General features: G+C 47.2%; 28 non-coding genes across 28 annotated transcripts; 7 read left to right on the top strand and 21 right to left on the bottom strand.

The window, feature by feature from the left end:
- Window positions 1-260: 260 nt before the first annotated feature.
- On the bottom strand, window positions 261-332 carry TRNAG-UCC (transfer RNA glycine (anticodon UCC)). Its single transcript has one exon. It is a non-coding gene; the product is annotated as a tRNA-Gly (tRNA).
- Window positions 333-1,267: 935 nt separating this feature from the next.
- Window positions 1,268-1,340, bottom strand: TRNAA-AGC (transfer RNA alanine (anticodon AGC)). The gene has a single exon. It is a non-coding gene; the product is annotated as a tRNA-Ala (tRNA).
- A 346-nt stretch (window positions 1,341-1,686) lies between these two features.
- Window positions 1,687-1,758, bottom strand: TRNAG-UCC (transfer RNA glycine (anticodon UCC)). The gene has a single exon. It is a non-coding gene; the product is annotated as a tRNA-Gly (tRNA).
- Window positions 1,759-2,523: 765 nt separating this feature from the next.
- Window positions 2,524-2,610, bottom strand: TRNAY-GUA (transfer RNA tyrosine (anticodon GUA)). The gene is given in 2 exon segments: window positions 2,524-2,559; window positions 2,574-2,610. It is a non-coding gene; the product is annotated as a tRNA-Tyr (tRNA).
- Window positions 2,611-2,702: 92 nt separating this feature from the next.
- Window positions 2,703-2,775, bottom strand: TRNAA-AGC (transfer RNA alanine (anticodon AGC)). The gene has a single exon. It is a non-coding gene; the product is annotated as a tRNA-Ala (tRNA).
- Window positions 2,776-3,110: 335 nt separating this feature from the next.
- Window positions 3,111-3,182, bottom strand: TRNAG-UCC (transfer RNA glycine (anticodon UCC)). The gene has a single exon. It is a non-coding gene; the product is annotated as a tRNA-Gly (tRNA).
- Window positions 3,183-3,889: 707 nt separating this feature from the next.
- Window positions 3,890-3,963, top strand: TRNAN-GUU (transfer RNA asparagine (anticodon GUU)). The gene has a single exon. It is a non-coding gene; the product is annotated as a tRNA-Asn (tRNA).
- A 231-nt stretch (window positions 3,964-4,194) lies between these two features.
- On the bottom strand, window positions 4,195-4,281 carry TRNAY-GUA (transfer RNA tyrosine (anticodon GUA)). The gene is given in 2 exon segments: window positions 4,195-4,230; window positions 4,245-4,281. It is a non-coding gene; the product is annotated as a tRNA-Tyr (tRNA).
- Window positions 4,282-4,373: 92 nt separating this feature from the next.
- Window positions 4,374-4,446, bottom strand: TRNAA-AGC (transfer RNA alanine (anticodon AGC)). Its single transcript has one exon. It is a non-coding gene; the product is annotated as a tRNA-Ala (tRNA).
- A 329-nt stretch (window positions 4,447-4,775) lies between these two features.
- Window positions 4,776-4,847, bottom strand: TRNAG-UCC (transfer RNA glycine (anticodon UCC)). Its single transcript has one exon. It is a non-coding gene; the product is annotated as a tRNA-Gly (tRNA).
- A 707-nt stretch (window positions 4,848-5,554) lies between these two features.
- On the top strand, window positions 5,555-5,628 carry TRNAN-GUU (transfer RNA asparagine (anticodon GUU)). The gene has a single exon. It is a non-coding gene; the product is annotated as a tRNA-Asn (tRNA).
- A 231-nt stretch (window positions 5,629-5,859) lies between these two features.
- TRNAY-GUA (transfer RNA tyrosine (anticodon GUA)) lies at window positions 5,860-5,946 on the bottom strand. The gene is given in 2 exon segments: window positions 5,860-5,895; window positions 5,910-5,946. It is a non-coding gene; the product is annotated as a tRNA-Tyr (tRNA).
- A 496-nt stretch (window positions 5,947-6,442) lies between these two features.
- On the bottom strand, window positions 6,443-6,514 carry TRNAG-UCC (transfer RNA glycine (anticodon UCC)). Its single transcript has one exon. It is a non-coding gene; the product is annotated as a tRNA-Gly (tRNA).
- A 707-nt stretch (window positions 6,515-7,221) lies between these two features.
- TRNAN-GUU (transfer RNA asparagine (anticodon GUU)) lies at window positions 7,222-7,295 on the top strand. Its single transcript has one exon. It is a non-coding gene; the product is annotated as a tRNA-Asn (tRNA).
- Window positions 7,296-7,526: 231 nt separating this feature from the next.
- On the bottom strand, window positions 7,527-7,613 carry TRNAY-GUA (transfer RNA tyrosine (anticodon GUA)). The gene is given in 2 exon segments: window positions 7,527-7,562; window positions 7,577-7,613. It is a non-coding gene; the product is annotated as a tRNA-Tyr (tRNA).
- A 92-nt stretch (window positions 7,614-7,705) lies between these two features.
- On the bottom strand, window positions 7,706-7,778 carry TRNAA-AGC (transfer RNA alanine (anticodon AGC)). Its single transcript has one exon. It is a non-coding gene; the product is annotated as a tRNA-Ala (tRNA).
- A 1,116-nt stretch (window positions 7,779-8,894) lies between these two features.
- On the top strand, window positions 8,895-8,968 carry TRNAN-GUU (transfer RNA asparagine (anticodon GUU)). The gene has a single exon. It is a non-coding gene; the product is annotated as a tRNA-Asn (tRNA).
- An 815-nt stretch (window positions 8,969-9,783) lies between these two features.
- Window positions 9,784-9,855, bottom strand: TRNAG-UCC (transfer RNA glycine (anticodon UCC)). The gene has a single exon. It is a non-coding gene; the product is annotated as a tRNA-Gly (tRNA).
- Window positions 9,856-10,562: 707 nt separating this feature from the next.
- Window positions 10,563-10,636, top strand: TRNAN-GUU (transfer RNA asparagine (anticodon GUU)). The gene has a single exon. It is a non-coding gene; the product is annotated as a tRNA-Asn (tRNA).
- A 231-nt stretch (window positions 10,637-10,867) lies between these two features.
- Window positions 10,868-10,954, bottom strand: TRNAY-GUA (transfer RNA tyrosine (anticodon GUA)). Its single transcript is given in 2 exon segments — window positions 10,868-10,903; window positions 10,918-10,954. It is a non-coding gene; the product is annotated as a tRNA-Tyr (tRNA).
- A 1,334-nt stretch (window positions 10,955-12,288) lies between these two features.
- On the bottom strand, window positions 12,289-12,375 carry TRNAY-GUA (transfer RNA tyrosine (anticodon GUA)). The gene is given in 2 exon segments: window positions 12,289-12,324; window positions 12,339-12,375. It is a non-coding gene; the product is annotated as a tRNA-Tyr (tRNA).
- A 92-nt stretch (window positions 12,376-12,467) lies between these two features.
- Window positions 12,468-12,540, bottom strand: TRNAA-AGC (transfer RNA alanine (anticodon AGC)). The gene has a single exon. It is a non-coding gene; the product is annotated as a tRNA-Ala (tRNA).
- A 335-nt stretch (window positions 12,541-12,875) lies between these two features.
- Window positions 12,876-12,947, bottom strand: TRNAG-UCC (transfer RNA glycine (anticodon UCC)). The gene has a single exon. It is a non-coding gene; the product is annotated as a tRNA-Gly (tRNA).
- A 707-nt stretch (window positions 12,948-13,654) lies between these two features.
- On the top strand, window positions 13,655-13,728 carry TRNAN-GUU (transfer RNA asparagine (anticodon GUU)). Its single transcript has one exon. It is a non-coding gene; the product is annotated as a tRNA-Asn (tRNA).
- A 231-nt stretch (window positions 13,729-13,959) lies between these two features.
- TRNAY-GUA (transfer RNA tyrosine (anticodon GUA)) lies at window positions 13,960-14,046 on the bottom strand. Its single transcript is given in 2 exon segments — window positions 13,960-13,995; window positions 14,010-14,046. It is a non-coding gene; the product is annotated as a tRNA-Tyr (tRNA).
- A 501-nt stretch (window positions 14,047-14,547) lies between these two features.
- On the bottom strand, window positions 14,548-14,619 carry TRNAG-UCC (transfer RNA glycine (anticodon UCC)). The gene has a single exon. It is a non-coding gene; the product is annotated as a tRNA-Gly (tRNA).
- A 707-nt stretch (window positions 14,620-15,326) lies between these two features.
- On the top strand, window positions 15,327-15,400 carry TRNAN-GUU (transfer RNA asparagine (anticodon GUU)). The gene has a single exon. It is a non-coding gene; the product is annotated as a tRNA-Asn (tRNA).
- Window positions 15,401-15,631: 231 nt separating this feature from the next.
- TRNAY-GUA (transfer RNA tyrosine (anticodon GUA)) lies at window positions 15,632-15,718 on the bottom strand. Its single transcript is given in 2 exon segments — window positions 15,632-15,667; window positions 15,682-15,718. It is a non-coding gene; the product is annotated as a tRNA-Tyr (tRNA).
- Between the last annotated feature and the right edge of the window lie 172 nt (window positions 15,719-15,890).

The raw sequence follows: 15,890 nt of genomic DNA, 5'->3' as shown, positions 1-15,890 counted from the left end.
TTTTTTTTTAAGTGTCAAAATATTTTTGACATTAGAAGACTAAGACTGGGATGTTTACAGAGCTTCGCGTGGCTTAATACTTAGGACAAGAAAGTTGTTATGTAGCAGATGAGGCTCTAGAGCCATGGGACCCTTTTGGGAGGAGCATTGTAATGGGAGGAGCATTGTAATGTAAGGAGCTGAAAGGGTGCTTCTAGCTGCAAAATTTTTTACCATGAAAGAGCAAGCATAGGAGACAGGTGACAAAACCTTGAAAGAAATGCGTTGGCCGGGAATCGAACCCGGGTCAACTGCTTGGAAGGCAGCTATTCTTACCACTATACCACCAACGCTTCTTTGACAGCTGTGATGTCGGTGATGTCGGTGACGTCTGTGATTCGCATGGCTTAGACTGACTACTTCTGCTATCATGAAGAGCAAAATTCGTTCACAAAGACCTTAAAACACCTCCAAAGAAGAGGAACAATGCGTTGGCCTAGAAACGAACTTGCCTCAATTACAATGGTGGAAACAGTAAAATTGATTGCTTAGCAGAGGATGGTTTCGATCCATCGACCTCTGGGTTATGGGCCCAGCACGCTTCCGCTGCGCCACTCTGCTTCTGTCTGTAAAGGAGATGAGAAGCATAACTACCCTCTGGTTCCTGTCAAGCTGCTAGTGGGAAGGCGGTCTCTGCCGTTTCAGCAAGTTTAGCTTAAAAGCCGATTGTTATGGGCTGAAGTCCACCTGGAGACCAGCATTTGGGTTTTCGCTTGTGCCTAGTCACGAGCATGCAGCACCGTTGTCTCTGTGGCGCAATCGGTTAGCGCGTTCGGCTGTTAACCAAAAGGTTGGTGGTTCAAGCCCACCCAGGGACGAGTTCCCCTTTTTGATTTGGTTGCACGTCACAGCTAAAGGTGGTTCTTTGGCGAGCCTTAGATGTGCTCTCAACTGAAAGCTTGGTCTCTGTGCCTGTTTTAAAGTCCCAATGTTGACGGGAGACCTCTCTGGAAAGGGTGTTTCTAGTGTTAAGAGTAGGGGTCAGCGGAAGTGTGTGTGTTTCAGCAGCTTGAAACATCCCAAATGAAAACATACCCCCCAAAAAAATGTCATTCGAGCCGGAATCGAACCAGCGACCTAAGGATTGCCGATTGTTCTACTACAGTCCTCCGCTCTACCAGCTGAGCTATCGAAGGATTGGCAAAGCTGGGTGTGTGCAACTCTTTGGCTTGGCTAAGAGTGCCATGAGCATTAGCTAAAAAGATGTTTGAAAAAGTCAAAAAGTTTTTGGAGGATGCGGGCATCGATCCCGCTACCTCTCGCATGCTAAGCGAGCGCTCTACCATTTGAGCTAATCCCCCATGTCTGACCCACGCATTTAGCCACGCATTTAGCCACGCAATCCACTGATCAATCTCTGTAACTGTTTGAAACTTTTATTTTTTTATTTTTTTTTAAGTGTCAAAATATTTTTGACATTAGAAGACTAAGACTGGGATGTTTACAGAGCTTCGCGTGGCTTAATACTTAGGACAAGAAAGTTGTTATGTAGCAGATGAGGCTCTAGAGCCATGGGACCCTTTTGGGAGGAGCATTGTAATGGGAGGAGCATTGTAATGTAAGGAGCTGAAAGGGTGCTTCTAGCTGCAAAAATTTTTACCATGAAAGAGCAAGCATAGGAGACAGGTGACAAAACCTTGAAAGAAATGCGTTGGCCGGGAATCGAACCCGGGTCAACTGCTTGGAAGGCAGCTATGCTCACCACTATACCACCAACGCTTCTGTGACAGCTGTGATGTCGGTGATGTCGGTGACGTCGGTGACGTCTGTGATTCGCATGGCTTAGACTGACTACTTCTGCTATCATGAAGAGCAAAATTCGTTCACAAAGACCTTAAAACACCTCCAAAGAAGAGGAACAATGCGTTGGCCTAGAAACGAACTTGCCTCAATTACAATGGTGGAAACAGTAAAATTGATTGCTTAGCAGAGGATGGTTTCGATCCATCGACCTCTGGGTTATGGGCCCAACACGCTTCCGCTGCGCCACTCTGCTTCTGTCTGTAAAGGAGATGAGAAGCATAACTACCCTCTGGTTCCTGTCAAGCTGCTAGCGGGAAGGCGGTCTCTGCCGTTTCAGCAAGTTTAGCTTAAAAGCCGATTGTTATGGGCTGAAGTCCACCTGGAGACCAGCATTTGGGTTTTCGCTTGTGCCTAGTCACGAGCATGCAGCACCGTTGTCTCTGTGGCGCAATCGGTTAGCGCGTTCGGCTGTTAACTGAAAGGTTGGTGGTTCAAGCCCACCCAGGGACGAGGTCCCCTTTTTGATTTGGTTGCACGTCACAGCTAAAGGTGGTTCTTTGGCGAGCCTTAGATGTGCTCTCAACTGAAAGCTTGGTCTCTGTGCCTGTTTTAAAGTCCCAATGTTGACGGGAGACCTCTCTGGAAAGGGTGTTTCTAGTGTTAAGAGCAGGGGTCAGCGGAAGTGTGTGTGTTTCAGCAGCTTGAAACATCCCAAATGAAAACATACCCCCCCAAAAAATGTCCTTCGAGCCGGAATCGAACCAGCGACCTAAGGATTGCCGGTTGTTCTACTACAGTCCTCCGCTCTACCAGCTGAGCTATCGAAGGATTGGCAAGGCCGGGTGTGTGCAACTCTTTGGCTTGGCTAAGAGTGCCATGAGCATTAGCTAAAAAGATGTTTGAAAAAGTCAAAAAGTTTTTGGAGGATGCGGGCATCGATCCCGCTACCTCTCGCATGCTAAGCGAGCACTCTACCATTTGAGCTAATCCCCCATGTCTGACCCACGCATTTAGCCACGCAATCCACTGATCAATCTCTGTAACTGTTTGAAACTTTTTTTTTTTTTTTTTTTTTTTAAGTGTCAAAATATTTTTGACATTAGAAGACTAAGACTGGGATGTTTACAGAGCTTCGCGTGGCTTAATACTTAGGACAAGAAAGTTGTTATGTAGCAGATGAGGCTCTAGAGCCATGGGACCCTTTTGGGAGGAGCATTGTAATGGGAGGAGCATTGTAATGTAAGGAGCTGAAAGGGTGCTTCTAGCTGCAAAATTTTTTACCATGAAAGAGCAAGCATAGGAGACAGGTGACAAAACCTTGAAAGAAATGCGTTGGCCGGGAATCGAACCCGGGTCAACTGCTTGGAAGGCAGCTATGCTCACCACTATACCACCAACGCTTCTGTGACAGCTGTGATGTCGGTGATGTCGGTGACGTCTGTGATTCGCATGGCTTAGACTGACTACTTCTGCTATCATGAAGAGCAAAATTCGTTCACAAAGACCTTAAAACACCTCCAAAGAAGAGGAACAATGCGTTGGCCTAGAAACGAACCTGCCTCAATTACAATGGTGGAAACAGTAAAATTGAAGTCCACCTGGAACCCGGGTCAACTGCTTGGAAGGCAGCTATGCTTACCACTATACCACCAACGCTTCTGTGACAGCTGTGATGTCGGTGATGTCGGTGACGTCTGTGATTCGCATGGCTTAGACTGACTACTTCTGCTATCATGAAGAGCAAAATTCGTTCACAAAGACCTTAAAACACCTCCAAAGAAGAGGAACAATGCGTTGGCCTAGAAACGAACTTGCCTCAATTACAATGGTGGAAACAGTAAAATTGATTGCTTAGCAGAGGATGGTTTCGATCCATCGACCTCTGGGTTATGGGCCCAACACGCTTCCGCTGCGCCACTCTGCTTCTGTCTGTAAAGGAAATGAGAAGCATAACTACCCTCTGGTTCCTGTCAAGCTGCTAGCGGGAAGGCGGTCTCTGCCGTTTCAGCAAGTTTAGCTTAAAAGCCGATTGTTATGGGCTGAAGTCCACCTGGAGACCAGCATTTGGGTTTTCGCTTGTGCCTAGTCACGAGCATGCAGCACCGTTGTCTCTGTGGCGCAATCGGTTAGCGCGTTCGGCTGTTAACCGAAAGGTTGGTGGTTCAAGCCCACCCAGGGACGAGGTCCCCTTTTTGATTTGGTTGCACGTCACAGCTAAAGGTGGTTCTTTGGCGAGCCTTAGATGTGCTCTCAACTGAAAGCTTGGTCTCTGTGCCTGTTTTAAAGTCCCAATGTTGACGGGAGACCTCTCTGGAAAGGGTGTTTCTAGTGTTAAGAGCAGGGGTCAGCGGAAGTGTGTGTGTTTCAGCAGCTTGAAACATCCCAAATGAAAACATACCCCCCAAAAAAATGTCCTTCGAGCCGGAATCGAACCAGCGACCTAAGGATTGCCAATTGTTCTACTACAGTCCTCCGCTCTACCAGCTGAGCTATCGAAGGATTGGCAAAGCCGGGTGTGTGCAACTCTTTGGCTTGGCTAAGAGTGCCATGAGCATTAGCTAAAAAGATGTTTGAAAAAGTCAAAAAGTTTTTGGAGGATGCGGGCATCGATCCCGCTACCTCTCGCATGCTAAGCGAGCGCTCTACCATTTGAGCTAATCCCCCATGTCTGACCCACGCATTTAGCCACGCAATCCACTGATCAATCTCTGTAACTGTTTGAAACTTTTTTTTTTTTTTTTTAAGTGTCAAAATATTTTTGACATTAGAAGACTAAGACTGGGATGTTTACAGAGCTTCGCGTGGCTTAATACTTAGGACAAGAAAGTTGTTATGTAGCAGATGAGGCTCTAGAGCCATGGGACCCTTTTGGGAGGAGCATTGTAATGGGAGGAGCATTGTAATGTAAGGAGCTGAAAGGGTGCTTCTAGCTGCAAAATTTTTTACCATGAAAGAGCAAGCATAGGAGACAGGTGACAAAACCTTGAAAGAAATGCGTTGGCCGGGAATCGAACCCGGGTCAACTGCTTGGAAGGCAGCTATGCTCACCACTACACCACCAACGCTTCTGTGACAGCTGTGATGTCGGTGATGTCGGTGACGTCTGTGATTCGCATGGCTTAGACTGACTACTTCTGCTATCATGAAGAGCAAAATTCGTTCACAAAGACCTTAAAACACCTCCAAAGAAGAGGAACAATGCGTTGGCCTAGAAACGAACCTGCCTCAATTACAATGGTGGAAACAGTAAAATTGAAGTCCACCTGGAACCCGGGTCAACTGCTTGGAAGGCAGCTATGCTTACCACTATACCACCAACGCTTCTGTGACAGCTGTGATGTCGGTGATGTCGGTGACGTCTGTGATTCGCATGGCTTAGACTGACTACTTCTGCTATCATGAAGAGCAAAATTCGTTCACAAAGACCTTAAAACACCTCCAAAGAAGAGGAACAATGCGTTGGCCTAGAAACGAACTTGCCTCAATTACAATGGTGGAAACAGTAAAATTGATTGCTTAGCAGAGGATGGTTTCGATCCATCGACCTCTGGGTTATGGGCCCAGCACGCTTCCGCTGCGCCACTCTGCTTCTGTCTGTAAAGGAAATGAGAAGCATAACTACCCTCTGGTTCCTGTCAAGCTGCTAGCGGGAAGGCGGTCTCTGCCGTTTCAGCAAGTTTAGCTTAAAAGCCGATTGTTATGGGCTGAAGTCCACCTGGAGACCAGCATTTGGGTTTTCGCTTGTGCCTAGTCACGAGCATGCAGCACCGTTGTCTCTGTGGCGCAATCGGTTAGCGCGTTCGGCTGTTAACCGAAAGGTTGGTGGTTCAAGCCCACCCAGGGACGAGGTCCCCTTTTTGATTTGGTTGCACGTCACAGCTAAAGGTGGTTCTTTGGCGAGCCTTAGATGTGCTCTCAACTGAAAGCTTGGTCTCTGTGCCTGTTTTAAAGTCCCAATGTTGACGGGAGACCTCTCTGGAAAGGGTGTTTCTAGTGTTAAGAGCAGGGGTCAGTGGAAGTGTGTGTGTTTCAGCAGCTTGAAACATCCCAAATGAAAACATACCCCTCAAAAAAATGTCCTTCGAGCCGGAATCGAACCAGCGACCTAAGGATTGCCGATTGTTCTATTACAGTCCTCCGCTCTACCAGCTGAGCTATCGAAGGATTGGCAAAGCCGGGTGTATGCAACTCTTTGGCTTGGCTAAGAGTGCCATGAGCATTAGCTAAAAAGATGTTTGAAAAAGTCAAAAAGTTTTTGGAGGATGCGGGCATCGATCCCACTACCTCTCGCATGCTAAGCGAGCGCTCTACCATTTGAGCTAATCCCCCATGTCTGACCCACGCATTTAGCCACGCAATCCACTGATCAATCTCTGTAACTGTTTGAAACTTTTTTTTTTTTTTTTTTTAAGTGTCAAAATATTTTTGACATTAGAAGACTAAGACTGGGATGTTTACAGAGCTTCGCGTGGCTTAATACTTAGGACAAGAAAGTTGTTATGTAGCAGATGAGGCTCTAGAGCCATGGGACCCTTTTGGGAGGAGCATTGTAATGGGAGGAGCATTGTAATGTAAGGAGCTGAAAGGGTGCTTCTAGCTGCAAAATTTTTTACCATGAAAGAGCAAGCATAGGAGACAGGTGACAAAACCTTGAAAGAAATGCGTTGGCCGGGAATCGAACCCGGGTCAACTGCTTGGAAGGCAGCTATGCTCACCACTATACCACCAACGCTTCTGTGACAGCTGTGATGTCGGTGATGTCGGTGACGTCTGTGATTCGCATGGCTTAGACTGACTACTTCTGCTATCATGAAGAGCAAAATTCGTTCACAAAGACCTTAAAACACCTCCAAAGAAGAGGAACAATGCGTTGGCCTAGAAACGAACCTGCCTCAATTACAATGGTGGAAACAGTAAAATTGAAGTCCACCTGGAACCCGGGTCAACTGCTTGGAAGGCAGCTATGCTTACCACTATACCACCAACGCTTCTGTGACAGCTGTGATGTCGGTGATGTCGGTGACGTCTGTGATTCGCATGGCTTAGACTGACTACTTCTGCTATCATGAAGAGCAAAATTCGTTCACAAAGACCTTAAAACACCTCCAAAGAAGAGGAACAATGCGTTGGCCTAGAAACGAACTTGCCTCAATTACAATGGTGGAAACAGTAAAATTGATTGCTTAGCAGAGGATGGTTTCGATCCATCGACCTCTGGGTTATGGGCCCAGCACGCTTCCGCTGCGCCACTCTGCTTCTGTCTGTAAAGGAGATGAGAAGCATAACTACCCTCTGGTTCCTGTCAAGCTGCTAGCGGGAAGGCGGTCTCTGCCGTTTCAGCAAGTTTAGCTTAAAAGCCGATTGTTATGGGCTGAAGTCCACCTGGAGACCAGCATTTGGGTTTTCGCTTGTGCCTAATCACGAGCATGCAGCACCGTTGTCTCTGTGGCGCAATCGGTTAGCGCGTTCGGCTGTTAACCGAAAGGTTGGTGGTTCAAGCCCACCCAGGGACGAGGTCCCCTTTTTGATTTGGTTGCACGTCACAGCTAAAGGTGGTTCTTTGGCGAGCCTTAGATGTGCTCTCAACTGAAAGCTTGGTCTCTGTGCCTGTTTTAAAGTCCCAATGTTGACGGGAGACCTCTCTGGAAAGGGTGTTTCTAGTGTTAAGAGCAGGGGTCAGCGGAAGTGTGTGTGTTTCAGCAGCTTGAAACATCCCAAATGAAAACATACCCCCCAAAAAAATGTCCTTCGAGCCGGAATCGAACCAGCGACCTAAGGATTGCACATTGTTCTACTACAGTCCTCCGCTCTACCAGCTGAGCTATCGAAGGATTGGCAAAGCCGGGTGTGTGCAACTCTTTGGCTTGGCTAAGAGTGCCATGAGCATTAGCTAAAAAGATGTTTGAAAAAGTCAAAAAGTTTTTGGAGGATGCGGGCATCGATCCCGCTACCTCTCGCATGCTAAGCGAGCACTCTACCATTTGAGCTAATCCCCCATGTCTGACCCACGCATTTAGCCACGCAATCCACTGATCAATCTCTGTAACTGTTTGAAACTTTTTTTTTTTTTTTTTTTTTTTTTAATTGTCAAAATATTTTTGACATTAGAAGACTAAGACTGGGATGTTTACAGAGCTTCGCGTGGCTTAATACTTAGGACAAGAAAGTTGTTATGTAGCAGATGAGGCTCTAGAGCCATGGGACCCTTTTGGGAGGAGCATTGTAATGGGAGGAGCATTGTAATGTAAGGAGCTGAAAGGGTGCTTCTAGCTGCAAAATTTTTTACCATGAAAGAGCAAGCATAGGAGACAGGTGACAAAACCTTGAAAGAAATGCGTTGGCCGGGAATCGACCCCGGGTCAACTGCTTGGAAGGCAGCTATGCTCACCACTATACCACCAACGCTTCTGTGACAGCTGTGATGTCGGTGATGTCGGTGACGTCTGTGATTCGCATGGCTTAGACTGACTACTTCTGCTATCATGAAGAGCAAAATTCGTTCACAAAGACCTTAAAACACCTCCAAAGAAGAGGAACAATGCGTTGGCCTAGAAACGAACCTGCCTCAATTACAATGGTGGAAACAGTAAAATTGAAGTCCACCTGGAACCCGGGTCAACTGCTTGGAAGGCAGCTATGCTTACCACTATACCACCAACGCTTCTGTGACAGCTGTGATGTCGGTGATGTCGGTGACGTCTGTGATTCGCATGGCTTAGACTGACTACTTCTGCTATCATGAAGAGCAAAATTCGTTCACAAAGACCTTAAAACACCTCCAAAGAAGAGGAACAATGCGTTGGCCTAGAAACGAACTTGCCTCAATTACAATGGTGGAAACAGTAAAATTGATTGCTTAGCAGAGGATGGTTTCGATCCATCGACCTCTGGGTTATGGGCCCAGCATGCTTCCGCTGCGCCACTCTGCTTCTGTCTGTAAAGGAGATGAGAAGCATAACTACCCTCTGGTTCCTGTCAAGCTGCTAGCGGGAAGGCGGTCTCTGCCGTTTCAGCAAGTTTAGCTTAAAAGCCGATTGTTATGGGCTGAAGTCCACCTGGAGACCAGCATTTGGGTTTTCGCTTGTGCCTAGTCACGAGCTTGCAGCACCGTTGTCTCTGTGGCGCAATCGGTTAGCGCGTTCGGCTGTTAACCGAAAGGTTGGTGGTTCAAGCCCACCCAGGGACGAGGTCCCCTTTTTGATTTGGTTGCACGTCACAGCTAAAGGTGGTTCTTTGGCGAGCCTTAGATGTGCTCTCAACTGAAAGCTTGGTCTCTGTGCCTGTTTTAAAGTCCCAATGTTGACGGGAGACCTCTCTGGAAAGGGTGTTTCTAGTGTTAAGAGCAGGGGTCAGCGGAAGTGTGTGTGTTTCAGCAGCTTGAAACATCCCAAATGAAAACATACCCCTCAAAAAAATGTCCTTCGAGCCGGAATCGAACCAGCGACCTAAGGATTGCCGATTGTTCTACTACAGTCCTCCGCTCTATCAGCTGAGCTATCGAAGGATTGGCAAAGCCGGGTGTGTGCAACTCTTTGGCTTGGCTAAGAGTGCCATGAGCATTAGCTAAAAAGATGTTTGAAAAAGTCAAAAAGTTTTTGGAGGATGCGGGCATCGATCCCACTACCTCTCGCATGCTAAGCGAGCGCTCTACCATTTGAGCTAATCCCCCATGTCTGACCCACGCATTTAGCCACGCAATCCACTGATCAATCTCTGTAACTGTTTGAAACTTTTTTTTTTTTTTTTTTTTAAGTGTCAAAATATTTTTGACATTAGAAGACTAAGACTGGGATGTTTACAGAGCTTCGCGTGGCTTAATACTTAGGACAAGAAAGTTGTTATGTAGCAGATGAGGCTCTAGAGCCATGGGACCCTTTTGGGAGGAGCATTGTAATGGGAGGAGCATTGTAATGTAAGGAGCTGAAAGGGTGCTTCTAGCTGCAAAATTTTTTACCATGAAAGAGCAAGCATAGGAGACAGGTGACAAAACCTTGAAAGAAATGCGTTGGCCGGGAATCGAACCCGGATCAACTGCTTGGAAGGCAGCTATGCTCACCACTATACCACCAACGCTTCTGTGACAGCTGTGATGTCGGTGATGTCGGTGACGTCTGTGATTCGCATGGCTTAGACTGACTACTTCTGCTATCATGAAGAGCAAAATTCGTTCACAAAGACCTTAAAACACCTCCAAAGAAGAGGAACAATGCGTTGGCCTAGAAACGAACCTGCCTCAATTACAATGGTGGAAACAGTAAAATTGAAGTCCACCTGGAACCCGGGTCAACTGCTTGGAAGGCAGCTATGCTTACCACTATACCACCAACGCTTCTGTGACAGCTTTGATGTCGGTGATGTCGGTGACGTCTGTGATTCGCATGGCTTAGACTGACTACTTCTGCTATCATGAAGAGCAAAATTCGTTCACAAAGACCTTAAAACACCTCCAAAGAAGAGGAACAATGCGTTGGCCTAGAAACGAACTTGCCTCAATTACAATGGTGGAAACAGTAAAATTGATTGCTTAGCAGAGGATGGTTTCGATCCATCGACCTCTGGGTTATGGGCCCAGCACGCTTCCGCTGCGCCACTCTGCTTCTGTCTGTAAAGGAGATGAGAAGCATAACTACCCTCTGGTTCCTGTCAAGCTGCTAGCGGGAAGGCGGTCTCTGCCGTTTCAGCAAGTTTAGCTTAAAAGCCGATTGTTATGGGCTGAAGTCCACCTGGAGACCAGCATTTGGGTTTTCGCTTGTGCCTAGTCACGAGCATGCAGCACCGTTGTCTCTGTGGCGCAATCGGTTAGCGCGTTCGGCTGTTAACCGAAAGGTTGGTGGTTCAAGCCCACCCAGGGACGAGGTCCCCTTTTTGATTTGGTTGCACGTCACAGCTAAAGGTGGTTCTTTGGCGAGCCTTAGATGTGCTCTCAACTGAAAGCTTGGTCTCTGTGCCTGTTTTAAAGTCCCAATGTTGACGGGAGACTTCTCTGGAAAGGGTGTTTCTAGTGTTAAGAGCAGGGGTCAGCGGAAGTGTGTGTGTTTCAGCAGCTTGAAACATCCCAAATGAAAACATACCCCCCAAAAAAATGTCCTTCGAGCCGGAATCGAACCAGCGACCTAAGGATTGCACATTGTTCTACTACAGTCCTCCGCTCTACCAGCTGAGCTATCGAAGGATTGGCAAAGCCGGGTGTGTGCAACTCTTTGGCTTGGCTAAGAGTGCCATGAGCATTAGCTAAAAAGATGTTTGAAAAAGTCAAAAAGTTTTTGGAGGATGCGGGCATCGATCCCGCTACCTCTCGCATTGCTAAGCGAGCGCTCTACCATTTGAGCTAATCCCCCATGTCTGACCCACGCATTTAGCCACGCAATCCACTGATCAATCTCTGTAACTGTTTGAAACTTTTTTTTTTTTTTTTTTTAAGTGTCAAAATATTTTTGACATTAGAAGACTAAGACTGGGATGTTTACAGAGCTTCGCGTGGCTTAATACTTAGGACAAGAAAGTTGTTATGTAGCAGATGAGGCTCTAGAGCCATGGGACCCTTTTGGGAGGAGCATTGTAATGGGAGGAGCATTGTAATGTAAGGAGCTGAAAGGGTGCTTCTAGCTGCAAAATTTTTTACCATGAAAGAGCAAGCATAGGAGACAGGTGACAAAACCTTGAAAGAAATGCGTTGGCCGGGAATCGACCCCGGGTCAACTGCTTGGAAGGCAGCTATGCTCACCACTATACCACCAACGCTTCTGTGACAGCTGTGATGTCGGTGATGTCGGTGACGTCGGTGACGTCTGTGATTCGCATGGCTTAGACTGACTACTTCTGCTATCATGAAGAGCAAAATTCGTTCACAAAGACCTTAAAACACCTCCAAAGAAGAGGAACAATGCGTTGGCCTAGAAACGAACTTGCCTCAATTACAATGGTGGAAACAGTAAAATTGATTGCTTAGCAGAGGATGGTTTCGATCCATCGACCTCTGGGTTATGGGCCCAACACGCTTCCGCTGCGCCACTCTGCTTCTGTCTGTAAAGGAGATGAGAAGCATAACTACCCTCTGGTTCCTGTCAAGCTGCTAGCGGGAAGGCGGTCTCTGCCGTTTCAGCAAGTTTAGCTTAAAAGCCGATTGTTATGGGCTGAAGTCCACCTGGAGACCAGCATTTGGGTTTTCGCTTGTGCCTAGTCACGAGCATGCAGCACCGTTGTCTCTGTGGCGCAATCGGTTAGCGCGTTCGGCTGTTAACTGAAAGGTTGGTGGTTCAAGCCCACCCAGGGACGAGGTCCCCTTTTTGATTTGGTTGCACGTCACAGCTAAAGGTGGTTCTTTGGCGAGCCTTAGATGTGCTCTCAACTGAAAGCTTGGTCTCTGTGCCTGTTTTAAAGTCCCAATGTTGACGGGAGACCTCTCTGGAAAGGGTGTTTCTAGTGTTAAGAGCAGGGGTCAGCGGAAGTGTGTGTGTTTCAGCAGCTTGAAACATCCCAAATGAAAACATACCCCCCCAAAAAATGTCCTTCGAGCCGGAATCGAACCAGCGACCTAAGGATTGCCGATTGTTCTACTACAGTCCTCCGCTCTACCAGCTGAGCTATCGAAGGATTGGCAAGGCCGGGTGTGTGCAACTCTTTGGCTTGGCTAAGAGTGCCATGAGCATTAGCTAAAAAGATGTTTGAAAAAGTCAAAAAGTTTTTGGAGGATGCGGGCATCGATCCCGCTACCTCTCGCATGCTAAGCGAGCACTCTACCATTTGAGCTAATCCCCCATGTCTGACCCACGCATTTAGCCACGCAATCCACTGATCAATCTCTGTAACTGTTTGAAACTTTTTTTTTTTTTTTTTTTTTTTAAGTGTCAAAATATTTTTGACATTAGAAGACTAAGACTGGGATGTTTACAGAGCTTCGCGTGGCTTAATACTTAGGACAAGAAAGTTGTTATGTAGCAGATGAGGCTCTAGAGCCATGGGACCCTTTTGGGAGGAGCATTGTAATGGGAGGAGCATTGTAATGTAAGGAGCTGAAAGGGTGCTTCTAGCTGCAAAATTTTTTACCATGAAAGAGCAAGCATAGGAGACAGGTGACAAAACCTTGAAAGAAATGCGTTGGCCGGGAATCGAACCCGGGTCAACTGCTTGGAAGGCAGCTACGCTTACCACTATACCACCAACGCTTCTTTGACAGCTGTGATGTCGGTGATGTCGGTGACGTCTGTGATTCGCATGGCTTAGACTGACTACTTCTGCTATCATGAAGAGCAAAATTCGTTCACAAAGACCTTAAAACACCTCCAAAGAAGAGGAACAATGCGTTGGCCTAGAAACGAACTTGCCTCAATTACAATGGTGGAAACAGTAAAATTGAAGTCCACCTGGAACCCGGGTCAATTGCTTGGAAGGCAGCTATGCTTACCACTATACCACCAACGCTTCTGTGACAGCTTTGATGTCGGTGATGTCGGTGACGTCTGTGATTCGCATGGCTTAGACTGACTACTTCTGCTATCATGAAGAGCAAAATTCGTTCACAAAGACCTTAAAACACCTCCAAAGAAGAGGAACAATGCGTTGGCCTAGAAACGAACTTGCCTCAATTACAATGGTGGAAACAGTAAAATTGATTGCTTAGCAGAGGATGGTTTCGATCCATCGACCTCTGGGTTATGGGCCCAGCACGCTTCCGCTGCGCCACTCTGCTTCTGTCTGTAAAGGAGATGAGAAGCATAACTACCCTCTGGTTCCTGTCAAGCTGCTAGCGGGAAGGCGGTCTCTGCCGTTTCAGCAAGTTTAGCTTAAAAGCCGATTGTTATGGGCTGAAGTCCACCTGGAGACCAGCATTTGGGTTTTCGCTTGTGCCTAGTCACGAGCATGCAGCACCGTTGTCTCTGTGGCGCAATCGGTTAGCGCGTTCGGCTGTTAACCGAAAGGTTGGTGGTTCAAGCCCACCCAGGGACGAGGTCCCCTTTTTGATTTGGTTGCACGTCACAGCTAAAGGTGGTTCTTTGGCGAGCCTTAGATGTGCTCTCAACTGAAAGCTTGGTCTCTGTGCCTGTTTTAAAGTCCCAATGTTGACGGGAGACTTCTCTGGAAAGGGTGTTTCTAGTGTTAAGAGCAGGGGTCAGCGGAAGTGTGTGTGTTTCAGCAGCTTGAAACATCCCAAATGAAAACATACCCCCCAAAAAAATGTCCTTCGAGCCGGAATCGAACCAGCGACCTAAGGATTGCACATTGTTCTACTACAGTCCTCCGCTCTACCAGCTGAGCTATCGAAGGATTGGCAAGGCCGGGTGTGTGCAACTCTTTGGCTTGGCTAAGAGTGCCATGAGCATTAGCTAAAAAGATGTTTGAAAAAGTCAAAAAGTTTTTGGAGGATGCGGGCATCGATCCCGCTACCTCTCGCATTGCTAAGCGAGCGCTCTACCATTTGAGCTAATCCCCCATGTCTGACCCACGCATTTAGCCACGCAATCCACTGATCAATCTCTGTAACTGTTTGAAACTTTTTTTTTTTTTTTTTTTTTTTAAGTGTCAAAATATTTTTGACATTAGAAGACTAAGACTGGGATGTTTACAGAGCTTCGCGTGGCTTAATACTTAGGACAAGAAAGTTGTTATGTAGCAGATGAGGCTCTAGAGCCATGGGACCCTTTTGGGAGGAGCATTGTAATGGGAGGAGCATTGTAATGTAAGGAGCTGAAAGGGTGCTTCTAGCTGCAAAATTTTTTACCATGAAAGAGCAAGCATAGGAGACAGGTGACAAAACCTTGAAAGAAATGCGTTGGCCGGGAATCGAACCCGGGTCAACTGCTTGGAAGGCAGCTACGCTTACCACTATACCACCAACGCTTCTTTGACAGCTGTGATGTCGGTGATGTCGGTGACGTCTGTGATTCGCATGGCTTAGACTGACTACTTCTGCTATCATGAAGAGCAAAATTCGTTCACAAAGACCTTAAAACACCTCCAAAGAAGAGGAACAATGCGTTGGCCTAGAAACGAACTTGCCTCAATTACAATGGTGGAAACAGTAAAATTGAAGTCCACCTGGAACCCGGGTCAATTGCTTGGAAGGCAGCTATGCTTACCACTATACCACCAACGCTTCTGTGACAGCTTTGATGTCGGTGATGTCGGTGACGTCTGTGATTCGCATGGCTTAGACTGACTACTTCTGCTATCATGAAGAGCAAAATTCGTTCACAAAGACCTTAAAACACCTCCAAAGAAGAGGAACAATGCGTTGGCCTAGAAACGAACTTGCCTCAATTACAATGGTGGAAACAGTAAAATTGATTGCTTAGCAGAGGATGGTTTCGATCCATCGACCTCTGGGTTATGGGCCCAGCACGCTTCCGCTGCGCCACTCTGCTTCTGTCTGTAAAGGAGATGAGAAGCATAACTACCCTCTGGTTCCTGTCAAGCTGCTAGCGGGAAGGCGGTCTCTGCCGTTTCAGCAAGTTTAGCTTAAAAGCCGATTGTTATGGGCTGAAGTCCACCTGGAGACCAGCATTTGGGTTTTCGCTTGTGCCTAGTCACGAGCATGCAGCACCGTTGTCTCTGTGGCGCAATCGGTTAGCGCGTTCGGCTGTTAACCGAAAGGTTGGTGGTTCAAGCCCACCCAGGGACGAGGTCCCCTTTTTGATTTGGTTGCACGTCACAGCTAAAGGTGGTTCTTTGGCGAGCCTTAGATGTGCTCTCAACTGAAAGCTTGGTCTCTGTGCCTGTTTTAAAGTCCCAATGTTGACGGGAGACTTCTCTGGAAAGGGTGTTTCTAGTGTTAAGAGCAGGGGTCAGCGGAAGTGTGTGTGTTTCAGCAGCTTGAAACATCCCAAATGAAAACATACCCCCCAAAAAAATGTCCTTCGAGCCGGAATCGAACCAGCGACCTAAGGATTGCACATTGTTCTACTACAGTCCTCCGCTCTACCAGCTGAGCTATCGAAGGATTGGCAAAGCCGGGTGTGTGCAACTCTTTGGCTTGGCTAAGAGTGCCATGAGCATTAGCTAAAAAGATGTTTGAAAAAGTCAAAAAGTTTTTGGAGGATGCGGGCATCGATCCCGCTACCTCTCGCATTGCTAAGCGAGCGCTCTACCATTTGAGCTAATCCCCCATGTCT

Source organism: Hyla sarda, chromosome 3, assembly GCF_029499605.1.
Source record: "Hyla sarda isolate aHylSar1 chromosome 3, aHylSar1.hap1, whole genome shotgun sequence".
Taxonomy (NCBI): Eukaryota; Metazoa; Chordata; class Amphibia; order Anura; family Hylidae; genus Hyla; species Hyla sarda.
Note: the sequence above shows the minus strand (reverse complement) of the source record. Positions and strands in the feature narration are given on the sequence as shown.